Genomic DNA, 13,444 nt, shown 5'->3' with positions numbered 1-13,444 from the left:
TTCCCTGTCTTTTATTGTCTGTAAAGCGTCCTTGAGTGTTAGAAAGGCGCTGTTAAATAAAATGTATTATTATTATTACAGTCGAGTAAGTCTGGCTCTGGTCGAGTGCAGATGTGAGTCAAGGGCAGATGTGTGATGAGCATGCCCAGATTTATACGGTTTACGGCATAACATGTGAATTAGTGAAATCCATGAAATAATAAACTTTTTCAGAAACACATTAGCTAACTATGACTGTCTGATTGCTAACTTTAGCTCTAAACACCATTCAACTGACAGCCTTTGTTGTGTTTGATGCTAACTTGTAGCCAGCAGTGAACCAACTTGGTTAAGTAGTAGGGATTAGCCGAGTATTCGGCTGAAACGAGTATCCGGTACAGATAAAGCACTTTCGCCGAGTACAAGTATTATTCGAGTAATACGAGTCAATATCTGTACTCGGATTGAATAAAACTCCTCAGCTGACCGCGACTTGGCTCACTCACAGACACACAGAACACGGAGAACAGCGCTCTCTCTCTCTCTCACTCTCAGTCAATCAGGTCAGCGGGTCTTTTCCTTTAACGTTTAGGGTTTCCTCAGCTTCAGGTTTGTTTTTTACTTTGGTTTGTAGTACTTACTTTACCAGTAAATGTCTGGTAAATGTGGGGTTTCAGACATGCCGCTTGGTTTAAATGCGACTCAAGTTGCGTCTCTGCTGTCGGAGATCTTTTTTTTTTTTTTTCGTAAGCTGGCTTCATTAAAGTCAATGCAGATCTGAGAAACAGCATCTGCCCACCCCGCCCCCTCTCTCTTTTTCCCTCTCTCTCTCTGTCTCTCTCTTACTCACACACACACTCACACATACCTGGTGTGGAAATCAAAAAAAACTAAAACAAAAATCACACTGAATATAAAAAAAAATGTGAAGTTAAAAAAAAGAAAGTTATATTGAGTACGAAAACTCTTGTTCATTACATTTTACTTCATAATTCCAATCGCATGTGTTGTAGTCATTGTTGCAAAACGTGTTCTGTATATAGTTTTAGGTTTGTTACCGTGAAAACCATTGATCTGAAGCTCGATGATGTCATGTATATAGTTTTCTAATCAGCAATAAATATAACAATTTCTGATCAACCCATATCAATTGCATGCTTAAAATAACATACCGGTCAAAGCCCCGCCTATTTCAAGACAACCCGACCCACTTCCAGGTTAGGCCCGGCCCAGTCCGAGTACAGATACGGATACAGATAATTCATGTGGTAAACAGATACAGATACAGATAATGCTGTACTCGTTCATCCCTATTAAGTAGGTTCATTTTTACTGTGTTGACATTACAGAAGTCTCTCTTGTTGCAAAGTGACGCATGAACGACTCATATCTGCACTCCCCTGACAACGGGGAGTGACAACCCCTAATACCTTCCAACTAACCAATTCCCTTCTCCTATTCACAAATCAACAGACAAGATGCAAGTCATGGCCACAACTGTCAAAGTCAAAGAATGAATACGCCCAAACACCTTCACAATCACAAGAAGTTGCATTCATTAAAAAAGTGAACAATGCCGTCATTTTCTTCTGATGAGGACAGTCTCTATTCAACTGCTGTGATGTATTTGACAAAGTCTTTGGCTTTTCAATGTGCCATTACCTGATTTCTGCTCAGTGCTTGCTGTGGTAGTCCATGTCTGATCTTATCATTGTTTTCATAAAAATTCACTCCAGATACTGGAGCTACAGGGACACCAATGTACTATTTTTCTTCTATTCTGTTCCCCCAGCTGCACCATAGAGGAGAGAAATTAGTTGAGGAACCGATTGAGAAAGTCCTCCAAACACAGGCAAAGTAGGCTATTTGTACTCTAGCTGAATGTGAGGGCCAATGTTATTTGGTGGGGTTAAGGAAACATAACCATTGGAAAGAGCGACTGCTTGAGAAGCTGTGAAATAATTTCCTGTCAAGAACATAAAATGGCTCTCAATTGAGGTAAACATTTCTACTTTCCAAAGCAATTTATTTTCTAACAACCGCTGAAAGCAGACAACATATATTATGTTCCCATTCCTTGAATTTTCATTTATGTCCCTCCCCACTCCTCCTGTTTCACAAGTGAGTGTTTACCGCCCGCTTGCAGCCACGGCTCTTGCTGGGGTCTGGAGACTGGCAGTGAGAAATTGCTTGGTTTCTGAGTGGATTTGGATTAGGGTCAATGCAATGTGTTATTTGGGGGAAGAAATACCTTCATGGCTTTCCAATGATTTTGTTCAATCTTTTTTTTTTTTTTTTTTTTTAATATCAATTAAGGCTACAGAGCTGGGGTGGCCTGTGTGCTGCCAATTTTGGACCGCTACATACTGCCATGTTGCAATGTGGCCTTTATATACAGTATGTGCAAGAATATACAGCATTACATCAGACATATTAATTTTTTATCAATAAATTCTGTTTGATTTCAAGGTTTTGCAGTTAAAGTTATGTACATATTTATTAAGCACAATCCAAAGGTGGATGTAGTTTTGTGTCTTCCTCTCAGAATTACAAATCTGAGCTCATATGCAATAAAACACACCTTTGCAGCCTTTCATGGTCTTGTATGTTGTCTTAAGTTAACCATAACTCTTACCGTATATATATTGCTATGTTTTAGCTTGATTTCCTATGAAAACCGCTGATACCCTAAAGTACGGCTGGGTGATGTAGAGAAAATCAAATATCATGATATTCTTGACCAAATACCTCAATGTTGATATTGCGACGATATTACATGGTTGACTATTGGTGCTTTCACAAAATACAACATCGATATATTGCCCTGCCCTACCCTAAAGCATAATTTAGGGTAACATGGCTTTCTTTAAGCAACTTTAATCTGAACCTCAATCAAAGTGTTTCAGCAAACTAACCCCAACCCTGTGGGGATCAGGGGGGAGGGGTGCCATGAATTTATGGGGCCAATGGATTTGTTTATGTAAAGGAAATTATAATAGGATTTTGGGGTGGATTGCACTGGCCAGTTTTGATAACTGGGGGGGTTGTAACTTGTATAACTTGTAACTTGACATTGCCAGTGTACATATCCAGAGTTTTTGCTTTTCTTACAAATCATGTTTTGCAATAACATTAAAGCAAGTGCACACACAATAACTCACCAGGGACAATGTTTTCTGCGCGTTCTAAGTAAAGTCACCAAATGAGTGAAACTGAAGATGAAAATGGGAAATGATCCTGTAATTAAAACAAGTGGCGCCTCCATAGACTGTGTAAAACCTGGACGCAGTGTCTGTAACGCACCCCACAAGTTTTGGACTCTCGCAGCTGTTAGGTGTCCCAGGTCACTCGCTTCGCTCCATACCTTTTTGGCCATATCTATTTATTTATTTCTTTTGTGCGCAGGAGGTGCTGCAGCATCACTAGCAGCACAATCCCACCCTGCAAACTCCACTCTTCACAGCGGCTTAAAAAAATCCCACTTTAACACATTCGGCTTCCCATTTCACCCAGATAATTACACAATTATCCTGCTTCACACAGAAAAAAAACATCCAGGGGTAATTGGTGTGTTGGGCAGTGGGAGTCACCCAGAATCCACTGCGGCGATGGTCTGGGGGAACCAATCCAGATAAGTCAAGCAGAAAAAGGGAGGGAAAAAGCTGCTCTTATTCGATTTTAATCTCACCACTTTGCAAGCATTTAAATAGCCTTCATCAGACTCCTGGCTTGCAGCCCTGCCACTAACCTGTTATCAATGCCGAAAAAATGCCCATTTTAAATGTCAGTGTAAGCACCGAATGGAGACGCAGTAACAGGTGCTCGGCCCGAGGTGAACTGCAGTAATGCCCCCATTATTGGTTTCCCATAGAGCTGTTACATGTTGCATTGTTGCTGCTCGGGACACAGAATTTGCGGGTAAAAGCCGAGCTCAATTATTGGAACAGAAGCACACGCAGAAGCACACAATGGCCAGCAGAATCAAGTCTACCCAGGCTACATTTGTAGCCTATGAAATAACCTTGATAAAAGTAATTGAATTTTACTGTGATAAGATTAACTGGTGGTGGTTTTGAGCAGTAGGAGCCTTGAGTCTGTACAATAGAAACATACTGGATGACAGTTGCAATAATCACATCCTCTCCCTCCCCTCAGCAACACACGCAGAGAAAAAAAACAACTGGGAGGGAATCAAGTGTGGAATCAGACTCTCAGTGGCCAACGCTCGTACCCAAACATCTACGGATGTTCTGATTACCATGCACACTTTCATAGTCCTTTTAAATGTGCTGATATGCGCTTTAAACAAGATTCAACACTTTAAACCCCCAGCAGACTTAATTAAAGGTGGGACCTACATGCAGAGACAGGCGAGGAGAAGGAGAGAGGAGGAAGGAGAGAGGAGTGGATCTGTGGAGGAGGTAAGAGAATGGTGGTGGTGGGGGGGGGGCGGATCACTGATTCAGGATATGTTTTTGCTTCATTTTGCCCACCAGCTAGTGTCCACACTGACCTCCATGGCTGCACTGCAAATACAACAGAAAAGCAACGTGCCTTAAACTCCCCATTACTTTGCCAAAGCAGCCTAAAATATCAAACAATGCACATCCGTGGGGGGCGCCGTGTGTGCAGCTTAAGCAGCCCAGTCTCATTTCCATACAGCTTTTACATGTTTCCAAAAGATATGCATAATTACAGGGTTTGTATATAATTGCTCCAACACATTGCCGGGAAAAAGCCAGGTTGTTCTATTTTTTAACATTGGCTCTGAGAAAACCAACTCGGCTTCTTTCTCCCTCGCTTCCCCGGCCTGAACAATTAAAACAATGCTGCTGTCTTGGAAAGGAGTTTGGCTCTCATTATCGCTTTCTCTTCTTCCCCCGTCAGAACATTTACTGCTTAAAAAGAGGCCCAGGCACCTTGGCATTGAAACACAGTGTTTCTTTTTTCTTGTCTGTTTTCCCCTCCTTCCTCCCTTCTCCTCTCTGCTCTCTCTGTAACCGAACGCGTTATAAAAAAGGAAATGTAAATGAGATGGAGTCTGCGGCTCATTCTGTTCCGCTGCAAACGGAGCATGCAAGGTGTCTTAACCAATCAAAGGGACTTTACCTAAAGCAAGTTTCACTGGTCTTATCCTGAGGAAGGAAACAAATGCACACATTGTTCAACCTGATACGTACACAGTTTTGAAATGTAAAGAGAAAATATTAGAAATTGTCAAGCACTTCCTTTTTGTGAGGCTTTTAGTTTATAGCAGCGATGATCAGTCGGTTCCTGCCTAGACTACCTGTCAAGCTCTGTGTGATGGTGGGATGCATGTTTGTGTCTCAGTGAAATGTCTCCTGTCATGTTGTTGAGTGCTTTTTTTTTGCTAAAGCCCACTAATAACCTGCAAAAGTGTATCTGTGAGTGTTGCTGCGGCCTTAATGGGCAAAAAGCCTTCATCCTTTCAGTCTCTATCATAGTGGAGACATGGCTATTATCCAAATGCTTTGGCTCCACATGAATTGTGTTGAGGGAAGAGAGTTGTTCCTCGCTGGATTGATGAAAGCTTAGCTGCTGGGATGCTCTCCTTTGAAGGCAGCACCTTCGATGTCGTTTGCAGTCCGTGCGGTTTCCCGCCTTCTCAAACGCACTTCATCACTGCGCAGAAAACAGCAATGTCAGTCGTGTGATTGACAGCTCCCTAAGTGGTTACTCAGAGCTTCTCACTCAACACTCAGTCCGTCATCCAATTCAAATGTTAGGCATATCTGCATCAGGGAGAGAGACGCTTCTGCTGGCATCATCCGCTTGTACAACAAAAGAATCAGCCGACTCGCACAAATGCTGTCAAACACTTTCTCTCCTATTGATCAACACCAGAGGACGGCAGACCACACGCACCGCCGGCCCTCTGAACTGCTCCGATGATAGTCTTTTTTTGTAGCCGAGTTAATTCTTTTCGAAGGCTTAGAGTGGGATTAATATTTCTTAAATGTCATGGTCAGAGGGTATATGGCCCAAATTGGTCTCTGCTGACAGTCTTGCAGACAGTGATTGCACTTGGCTGCGATGATGTATCAATGCAGCTGGAAGACTTCTTCATCCCAGAACAATATACACCACTCGGGGGACAAGGTAGGGGGGGGGCTGAAAAAAAATACATCTCTTTACAAGATAAAATTACTTTTTCCTCCAGAAAGTCAGAAAAATGATAGGAATAATATACCATTCATGGTTTCGGACAGCAGGGAGGAGAAGGAAGCTGGGCATGTTTTATACGCCTTTCTCATACTCATATAGCCCACTGCTGACCAGTGCAGAAAACCCAGGTATCCTAATGTTTAAAAAATAACACCATTATTGGTACCCATTGAATCCAGTTGCATGCAATGCAACTTGTAACAGATAAGGACCTGATGGAATCTGTCTTTGCTCTATCTGAGCAAAAATGGTCTCTGTATGAGTCAAATGGGGAAAGCACATTGCCAATTCAAATGGAACAGCTCGATGCAGGCAATTCACCCTGTAATCTACATGCTTCCCTCACCAGCTGGCCTCAGCTAGATTGCATTTTATATACAAAAGGCTTTCTTTTCCTATAGCCATGGTATACAGTCACAATCTAATAAGGTCCAGAGATTTACAAGTGCATCTATAAAGTCTAACTATGATACATTCATAGTAATTACATGGATTTTCAAATAGGTTCCTCAATGCCAAGGAAACTTTTTAATCTTTGCCTTTAAATTAAAAAATATCACTTTATTCTTTGGATCCTCAATAGCTTGACCAATTACACTCGAAAACATGAAGTGACATTAGCCTGGTTACTTTGCACTGCTAATATTTTTTTAATTGGAAAATAAATCAAATCCCATAAATCTCCACCTGGCAGTTTAAGTCAGCATGCCTCCTGCCATTTATAAATCACTTACACCCTTAACACGCTACATCAGACATATACAATAAATGTAAAAGCAATGCACCCTTAACACATATCATTTGTTTTTCTGTGGTTGCCGCAGGGATAACAGCAACCTCTGACCTCTCCAGCCTGGAGGTGGTCCCCCGAAAGCCTCTCCTTCATGAATCTTTTAGTCCAGGACAGTCTGCAGTTCAAAGTTCCTGTGAACCCAAGAAATAATAAGCTTCCTGATTAGGGTGGCTAAAAATACCCATTGCCAAGAAGTCTCCAGGTCGGCCAGGCTCACTCCTGAAGCATTTACATGCTGGGAGGCTGCTGATGAGCACCTTCTCTAGCTGGAGGGGGGTGAACATGTCGCACCTGACAGAGTCTGCTGACGGCTGCCCGAACGTCCCCAGACCTCGCTGGCTGCTTGTTTGAGTCGTCTAGCTCTCTTTGGGGGCAGAAGAACCTTGTTGGACCTGCAGTTTGGATGGGCCCAAGATATCACTGTAGCTTGTTGGCAATTATGCTTCTTCAATTTTGTGTCCAAGAGTGATCCAATCAAAAATCTTTTGAGACATCAACATACTGGGTAGCAGGGAACGGCTCGTTAAAAATGGGATTTGATGTAATTTCAGAGCCTTAAATATCACAGGAGTTTTATTCGACAGTAGACCTTTTTGTCATTATGTATTTGGAAATATGTTGAACACACGGACTCAATCAGGGTAGTTTTCTTTAGTTTTTAACAGGCGAGTGTGTAAAACCCTTATCCCAAACCCTAACCCACAATTAAAGTGTCAAATACTGAACAGACCTGTGAGACCTGTTAGGAAATGTGGGATTCTGGGACATTATTAGATGATCAATCAGGTAGTTGCCAATCAAAAACGTCTGGGGTTATTGTTAGGACGACTGTGATTGGTTTAAAGAAATGCCAATAAACCAGAGCACATTTTTCTCCCATCCAGGAAAGCTGTATTGACTAAGCAAACCTTCCACCGCAACGCTGTGGAGGAAGGTCTGTCAATACAGGACTAGGTTTACTACTACTTGGTAAAATAATTATTATAAGTATCAACTTCGTGCTAGTTGAAGAAGCTGCATACCCACTGGCAGACCTGTAATCTGCCAGTAAAGGTCTTGTAGTGAACATGAATGTGTGACTACATGCTTTGTTGCTGAGCACCATTCTGTACTTTTAGCTCTGGTTTTGGTCTTAACCAGCTCCTGAGGGAAATTGCTGTATCTTCAGCTGCTAAATGCTGCTATGATTTCCCCAGCTAGTCTCTTACTGTGTCTGTCTTCCGTTTGCAGCTGCTCAGGCAGAGGACAGTGGCTTTATCACAGCTTTTTCTCTGAAAACAGCTGTATGTGTGTGTGAGATCCAGATCCACTGCAATGATTCAAACAGGTTGTTATCACTATTAAACTGCAAGTTAGAACCACTTTGCCTCAGGATTTCCCAGATAGCAGAATCTTATATAGTTTTGTATGTTTGGCATGTCTGTGGAAGTGCTGCCAGGCATTTAACCTTCATGATGTCCTCGGGTCAAATTGACCCGTTTTCCTATATCTATGTTCTTCTTCACTACCCAATTGTAATTACCCAAAATAACATGATTGATTCCACCCAACGCTCTTTGGGGCGATTTTGATGGGTCATTTTGGGGTGTCTTATTCAACTTTATAGCATTTGAAAAAAATGTAAGGGGTTTTGAAATAGTGTTGGGTAAAAGTTGACATATTCCAGTCTGTGATTATTCATCAACATAATTTCCTTTCATTTTAGTCAAAAAATTCCTAATTTATGCTTTTCTAACTCAAACATTCGGGATAATTTCTTATAAATGAGGTTTATTGACAAACATCCAACCCAATCCACTTTATTTATTTAGCACCATTTTAACAAACGCAAGGTTTCCAAAGTTTCAAACATAAAACATGTGAAAAAAGCATCAAAAGTGTTGGAAAAAAGGACAAAAACGTAATAAAAACTTAAAAACATTTATAAAAAGCGTCAACTAAATTGTTGATTTTCAATTTTGACGGGAAGACAACACAGTGGTTAATAGACATCTTGTTCTGTATCCTCATTCATGAACTTGCTGGTTAGATGCATGTGCAGACTGGATCACCACTGCATGGCATTTGTGATAAACATTATCAAATTACTAGCAGTATTATTCATGGTGAAAGATTAAACCTTTTCCTATTCTGTGCTTTGTGTAGTAGACATCATTTGTAGCTTTCCAGCTTTACATGCTCCAGCCATGATTAATTTAGGTTGGAGGGTCTGGTTGTTTTCTAGTAGAACATGTTGTCAACTTCTAACGGGCTCTGATGTTTTTTCAGTGTGTAGACCATAGACGCCAGTGACATGTTAGAGAACAAATATAATAACAATGATCTGAATCTAAGTCTTGGTGCATATTCAGAAGTATAGCTTTCTTTCCAGGGCTCAGTAATTTAAGCCATGCAGCTCTAAAAAACTTTCAGCTCTAAAAAACTTGCTCAAACGGAAAGTGTGACTTGTTGGGGACATTTTTCCGCTTTGGATTATTTCACATTTGGCGCTAGAGAGAAACAACTGCAAATAAACAGTATTTAATTATTTATTTTATCAATTCAGGACTATGCACATTGATGAACAACCACAACAGTACATGTAAATGTGCCAGATTGTAGCCCAAGGGCTAATTTCCATCTGCAGTCCAAAAGGCAGATTGGAGTTACAGTAAAAAAGACAAAGGATAGTAACATTTAGTATATAAAAACCAGAAGAAACAAAAAGAAAAGAAGAAAAAAACAAGTTAGCTTTAGCTGGCTCTTAAAGGTGCTAAAGTGGGATGCTCCCTTATAGTCGGGGGAAGTGTGCTCCATAATGCAATAGGGGAGAGCTGCGGGACAAATGAAACAGTATGCAGGGACAAATGAAACATCCAGTTTAAGCCATGTGAACTTCCCACAACTTTAATATTTTATTGTGTATCATGGATGGTACTTCCAAAAGGTGTTATTTTAGATAGTGTTGCAGGGCTACACGTCTTTGTAAATGTCTGTTAACAACTCATTGCGGTCATCCTGAAGCGCGTATGAAGTGGTTATTGAAATGTCATGCACTGTGGATGATTCTGCCATTTTTATAGCTAGAACAGTAGGTTTTTCCATTCATATCATGTTTCTATGGTGGAAAATGTCATTTCACTAGGTTTTTACATGGGCCCACTTACTGGCCCACGTTTCAATTGTCCCGGCTTTCCCCTACCTTTAATAGATAGTGCATTATGGCTGAAGGAGGTTTTTCTGAAAGGAACCTTACAGTCCCATTTTTACAACAGCTCTTAATCACCACTGGAAGAAGTCCTCAGATGCTTACCTTAAATAAAGCATTAATAACCCAAATGTAAAAATACTCCATTACAAGTAGGCCTAAAGGTCCTATTTACAAAGCTCCGGACGTGACATGGAGAAAACAAAACAAAACAACTACAACAAAAAAAGTACATGTACTGGGGGCAAACACTGTTGCGAGATCTTGACTTTTTTTTTTGCGATATCTTGAGTTTCATTTGCGATATCTCAGGAACAGTAAGACTAACCTAGTAGCAAGTAGCACTCGAGCTAGTTGGGCGCTTGCTAGTAGCTCGTTATAAATATTACATCCCCTTGGTTGTCTAAATACATTCATTGTTCATTTTGATAAGCATGTAAACGATCAGGAACAATTATAACACATTGTTTACCATTAGTTCAATTAAATTTCAATTCACTTTATTTATAGTATCAATTCATAACAGAAGAGTTATCTCAAGATACTTTACAGATAGAGTAGGTCTAGACCACACTCCAGAATTCACAAGGACCCAACAGTTCTAGTAGTTTCCTCCAGAGCAAGCAACAGTGCGACAGTGGCGAGGAAAAACTTCCTTTTAGGCAGAAACCTCGGACAGACCCAGGCTCTTGGTAGGCGGTGTCGGACGGGCCGGTTGGGGTTAGAAAACCCTGAATATTTTATACAATGAAACAGCGAGTTCACAAGTTTGCCACATAGCTAGTTAGCTAGCTATACCATGGCTGTATTAATGGCAGTTTTCCACTGCATGGTATCTACTCGACTCGCCTCTACTCGCCTTTTTTTGTTTTCTATTACAAAAAACGTCCCTGGGACCTGCTACCAGGTACTTTTTTTAGTACTACCTCAGTCGAGGTTCCAAGCGAGCTGAGGCGATACCAAAAGGTGACCTGCAGACTGCTGGTTGGTTGGATCACTGAGTTTTTAGCAAAGAAGAGTGCGGAGTGTGTGTCCGAAACAAACGCAACATTTAAAAAAAAAATCTAGCCCGACACAGACAGATTCTCTACTCTCTGCACTATTCAACTGTTCAATATTAAGGTCTATTAGTGGCTTTGCTTGTTGTTTCCGATATTGCACACTGTTACTTTTAAAAAAACAGGACAATATATCAAAGAAAAGTTTTTTTTTAGCTATTCAAGTGGCGCATTAAACCCTCTCGTACATCCCGGTCTCTTTCCTCTGCACCCTGTGACAGTGTCACCATCGGCTCTCCTGTCCCAGATGCATCCCAGTCATGGTCATAAGCCTCTCCATAACTCTCATAAAGAGATTTCACCAGTTGTGCATCGAACGCCCAACAGACGGTCTGCGGCGGCAAATTTTCTCAAAGCGTTAATGCTCTGAAACACAAACGGTACACAGCATACATATTTTGGTGTGTAATCATTGTTGCTAAAGTTCATGTACTTTATATTGCGTATAATAAATAGTGAACGCCCCCTAACAAATGCAAATGACCCAAGCTCATGAATGAGCATGTTGCTATGACAACACAAACTAGCGCTACTGAAATCAACAGTCAATGACATTGTTTGACTTCTGTTTGGCACGTATTAATTTGTAATGTTTATCAAAATAAACAATGACTGTATTTAGACAATCAAGGAGATTTAATCATGTCATGCTACTAGCTAGATACTTTAATAAACTGTACATATGTTCTTTTAATGTTACATTTTAATCTAAAAAGCAACCAAATGCCAGACTAAATACATGTAGTGGAATAGATGTATAAAGTAGCATAACATGGAATTACTCAAGGACAATGCAAGTAATATGACTTAGTTACATCCCTCCACTGAGTATCACATTGTGCACCCATTGTTGTCGCTTTCTAGAGACAGGAGGCCTGCTCTCAGTTTATACCCCCCCTCCACATTCTTACCCCTGCCCTGCCCGTCCCCCGTCCTGGGGACAGATTAACGGGAGGAACATTTGGACTGTCTCACCAAAGGGAAAACAGTCATCTATTCTGCTGTTAGTATTCTGTCACACGGGGGAGATATTCATTGTGCGCACACACACACACACACACACACACACACACACACACACAAACACACAGCTTTCTTTCTTCCTACTTTATATTTAACTTCAACCTGTCAATTAAAGAGTGAGAGGGCAACTGAGAAAAAAGAAAGAGGGAGAGAAGGAGACAGCAAGAAGCACAGAACTAATTAGGCAACTGTGTAATTTTAATTAGCTGTTTTGATAATTAAACTAATTAGTTCCCCTGTGTTTCCACAACGTGCAGCCGACTGGAGGTTTTTTGTAATTTATTTATATCAAGGCTTCAGAGATCCACTCCGTTGGTTAATTAGTCACTTTTTGCATCAGAAAGCTTTATTGATAGCCTTAATTTGCAGTTGAAATGAGAAATCTGCTGTCAATAATTTGGATAATTGCCCGCTGTTTGATTGCAGAGAACAAAAGTAAGCGGCCCCGGCTCGACACGTCTGCAAATCCCCAGGGTGGTTTGCTGAATGCTTAGGCTCCGTGATCTACATATCAGCAAATAAGCTCCCTGCTGCCCGCTTCTCCTTCTTGACCTCACTAACTAGAGGAGAATTGCACTGAATAAGGCAAAGATTGACCCACCACACCCATCTCCATTCCCTGTTCCCAGAACACCTCCTTAAAACACCACCCATAGCCCGGCCTGTGATTCTTCCTCCTCTGCCTGCTAACTCAAAGTGTCCTACATGCGCACTAATTGGAAAAGAAAACAGGGGAGGGAAAAAAGAGAAGGAAAGTTACTGCTTGCTTTGTAGCTAATTAGTGTCCTTGGAATTAAATGAGCAGCTCGTTGTGCACCTCCAGCTCCTGCGGCCCATGTTTGTGAATTGAATAATTGATTCTCCTCCACTAATCAGAGAGCGACATAATGAGCCAGTTTAATTAAATGGGGATCTAACCTGGCGAACACTGGGAAAATATTTGCTCGTTTACGGTTAATCAGGAATAACAGAGAGTTGGGGGAGGGATGTTTAGGATGGGAACTAATATTGGTTTGTGTTTGTGTGTGTGTGTGTGTGAGTGGGGGGGGGGGCGGGCTAAACTTCGTGGCACCTGAACAGGGAGAAGAATGGTGCTGATGTATGTATGTATGTGTTTACATGGACTCAAATATTCTCAAATTGTGATTCTAAATCAGAAAGACAATTTCCATACTGATTGATGAAGATATTCTGATGAATACTGCATTATAGTTTCTC

At 41.1% G+C, this 13,444-nt stretch overlaps 1 long non-coding RNA gene across 1 annotated transcript in view; it reads left to right on the top strand.

The window, feature by feature from the left end:
• The window catches only part of LOC117938568, a 23,158-nt gene extending 10,118 nt beyond the window's left edge, over positions 1-13,040 (top strand). Inside the window, exon 3 of the long non-coding RNA XR_004655431.1 lies at positions 13,029-13,040. This is a non-coding gene — a long non-coding RNA (uncharacterized LOC117938568). The remainder of the gene's footprint in view (positions 1-13,028) is intronic.
• The last annotated feature ends 404 nt before the right edge of the window (positions 13,041-13,444 follow it).

The sequence above is a fragment of the Etheostoma cragini genome, chromosome 23 (assembly GCF_013103735.1).
Source record: "Etheostoma cragini isolate CJK2018 chromosome 23, CSU_Ecrag_1.0, whole genome shotgun sequence".
NCBI lineage: Eukaryota > Metazoa > Chordata > Actinopteri > Perciformes > Percidae > Etheostoma > Etheostoma cragini.
The sequence above is the reverse complement of the archived record's forward strand: the minus strand, read 5'-3'. Positions and strand labels throughout refer to the sequence as shown.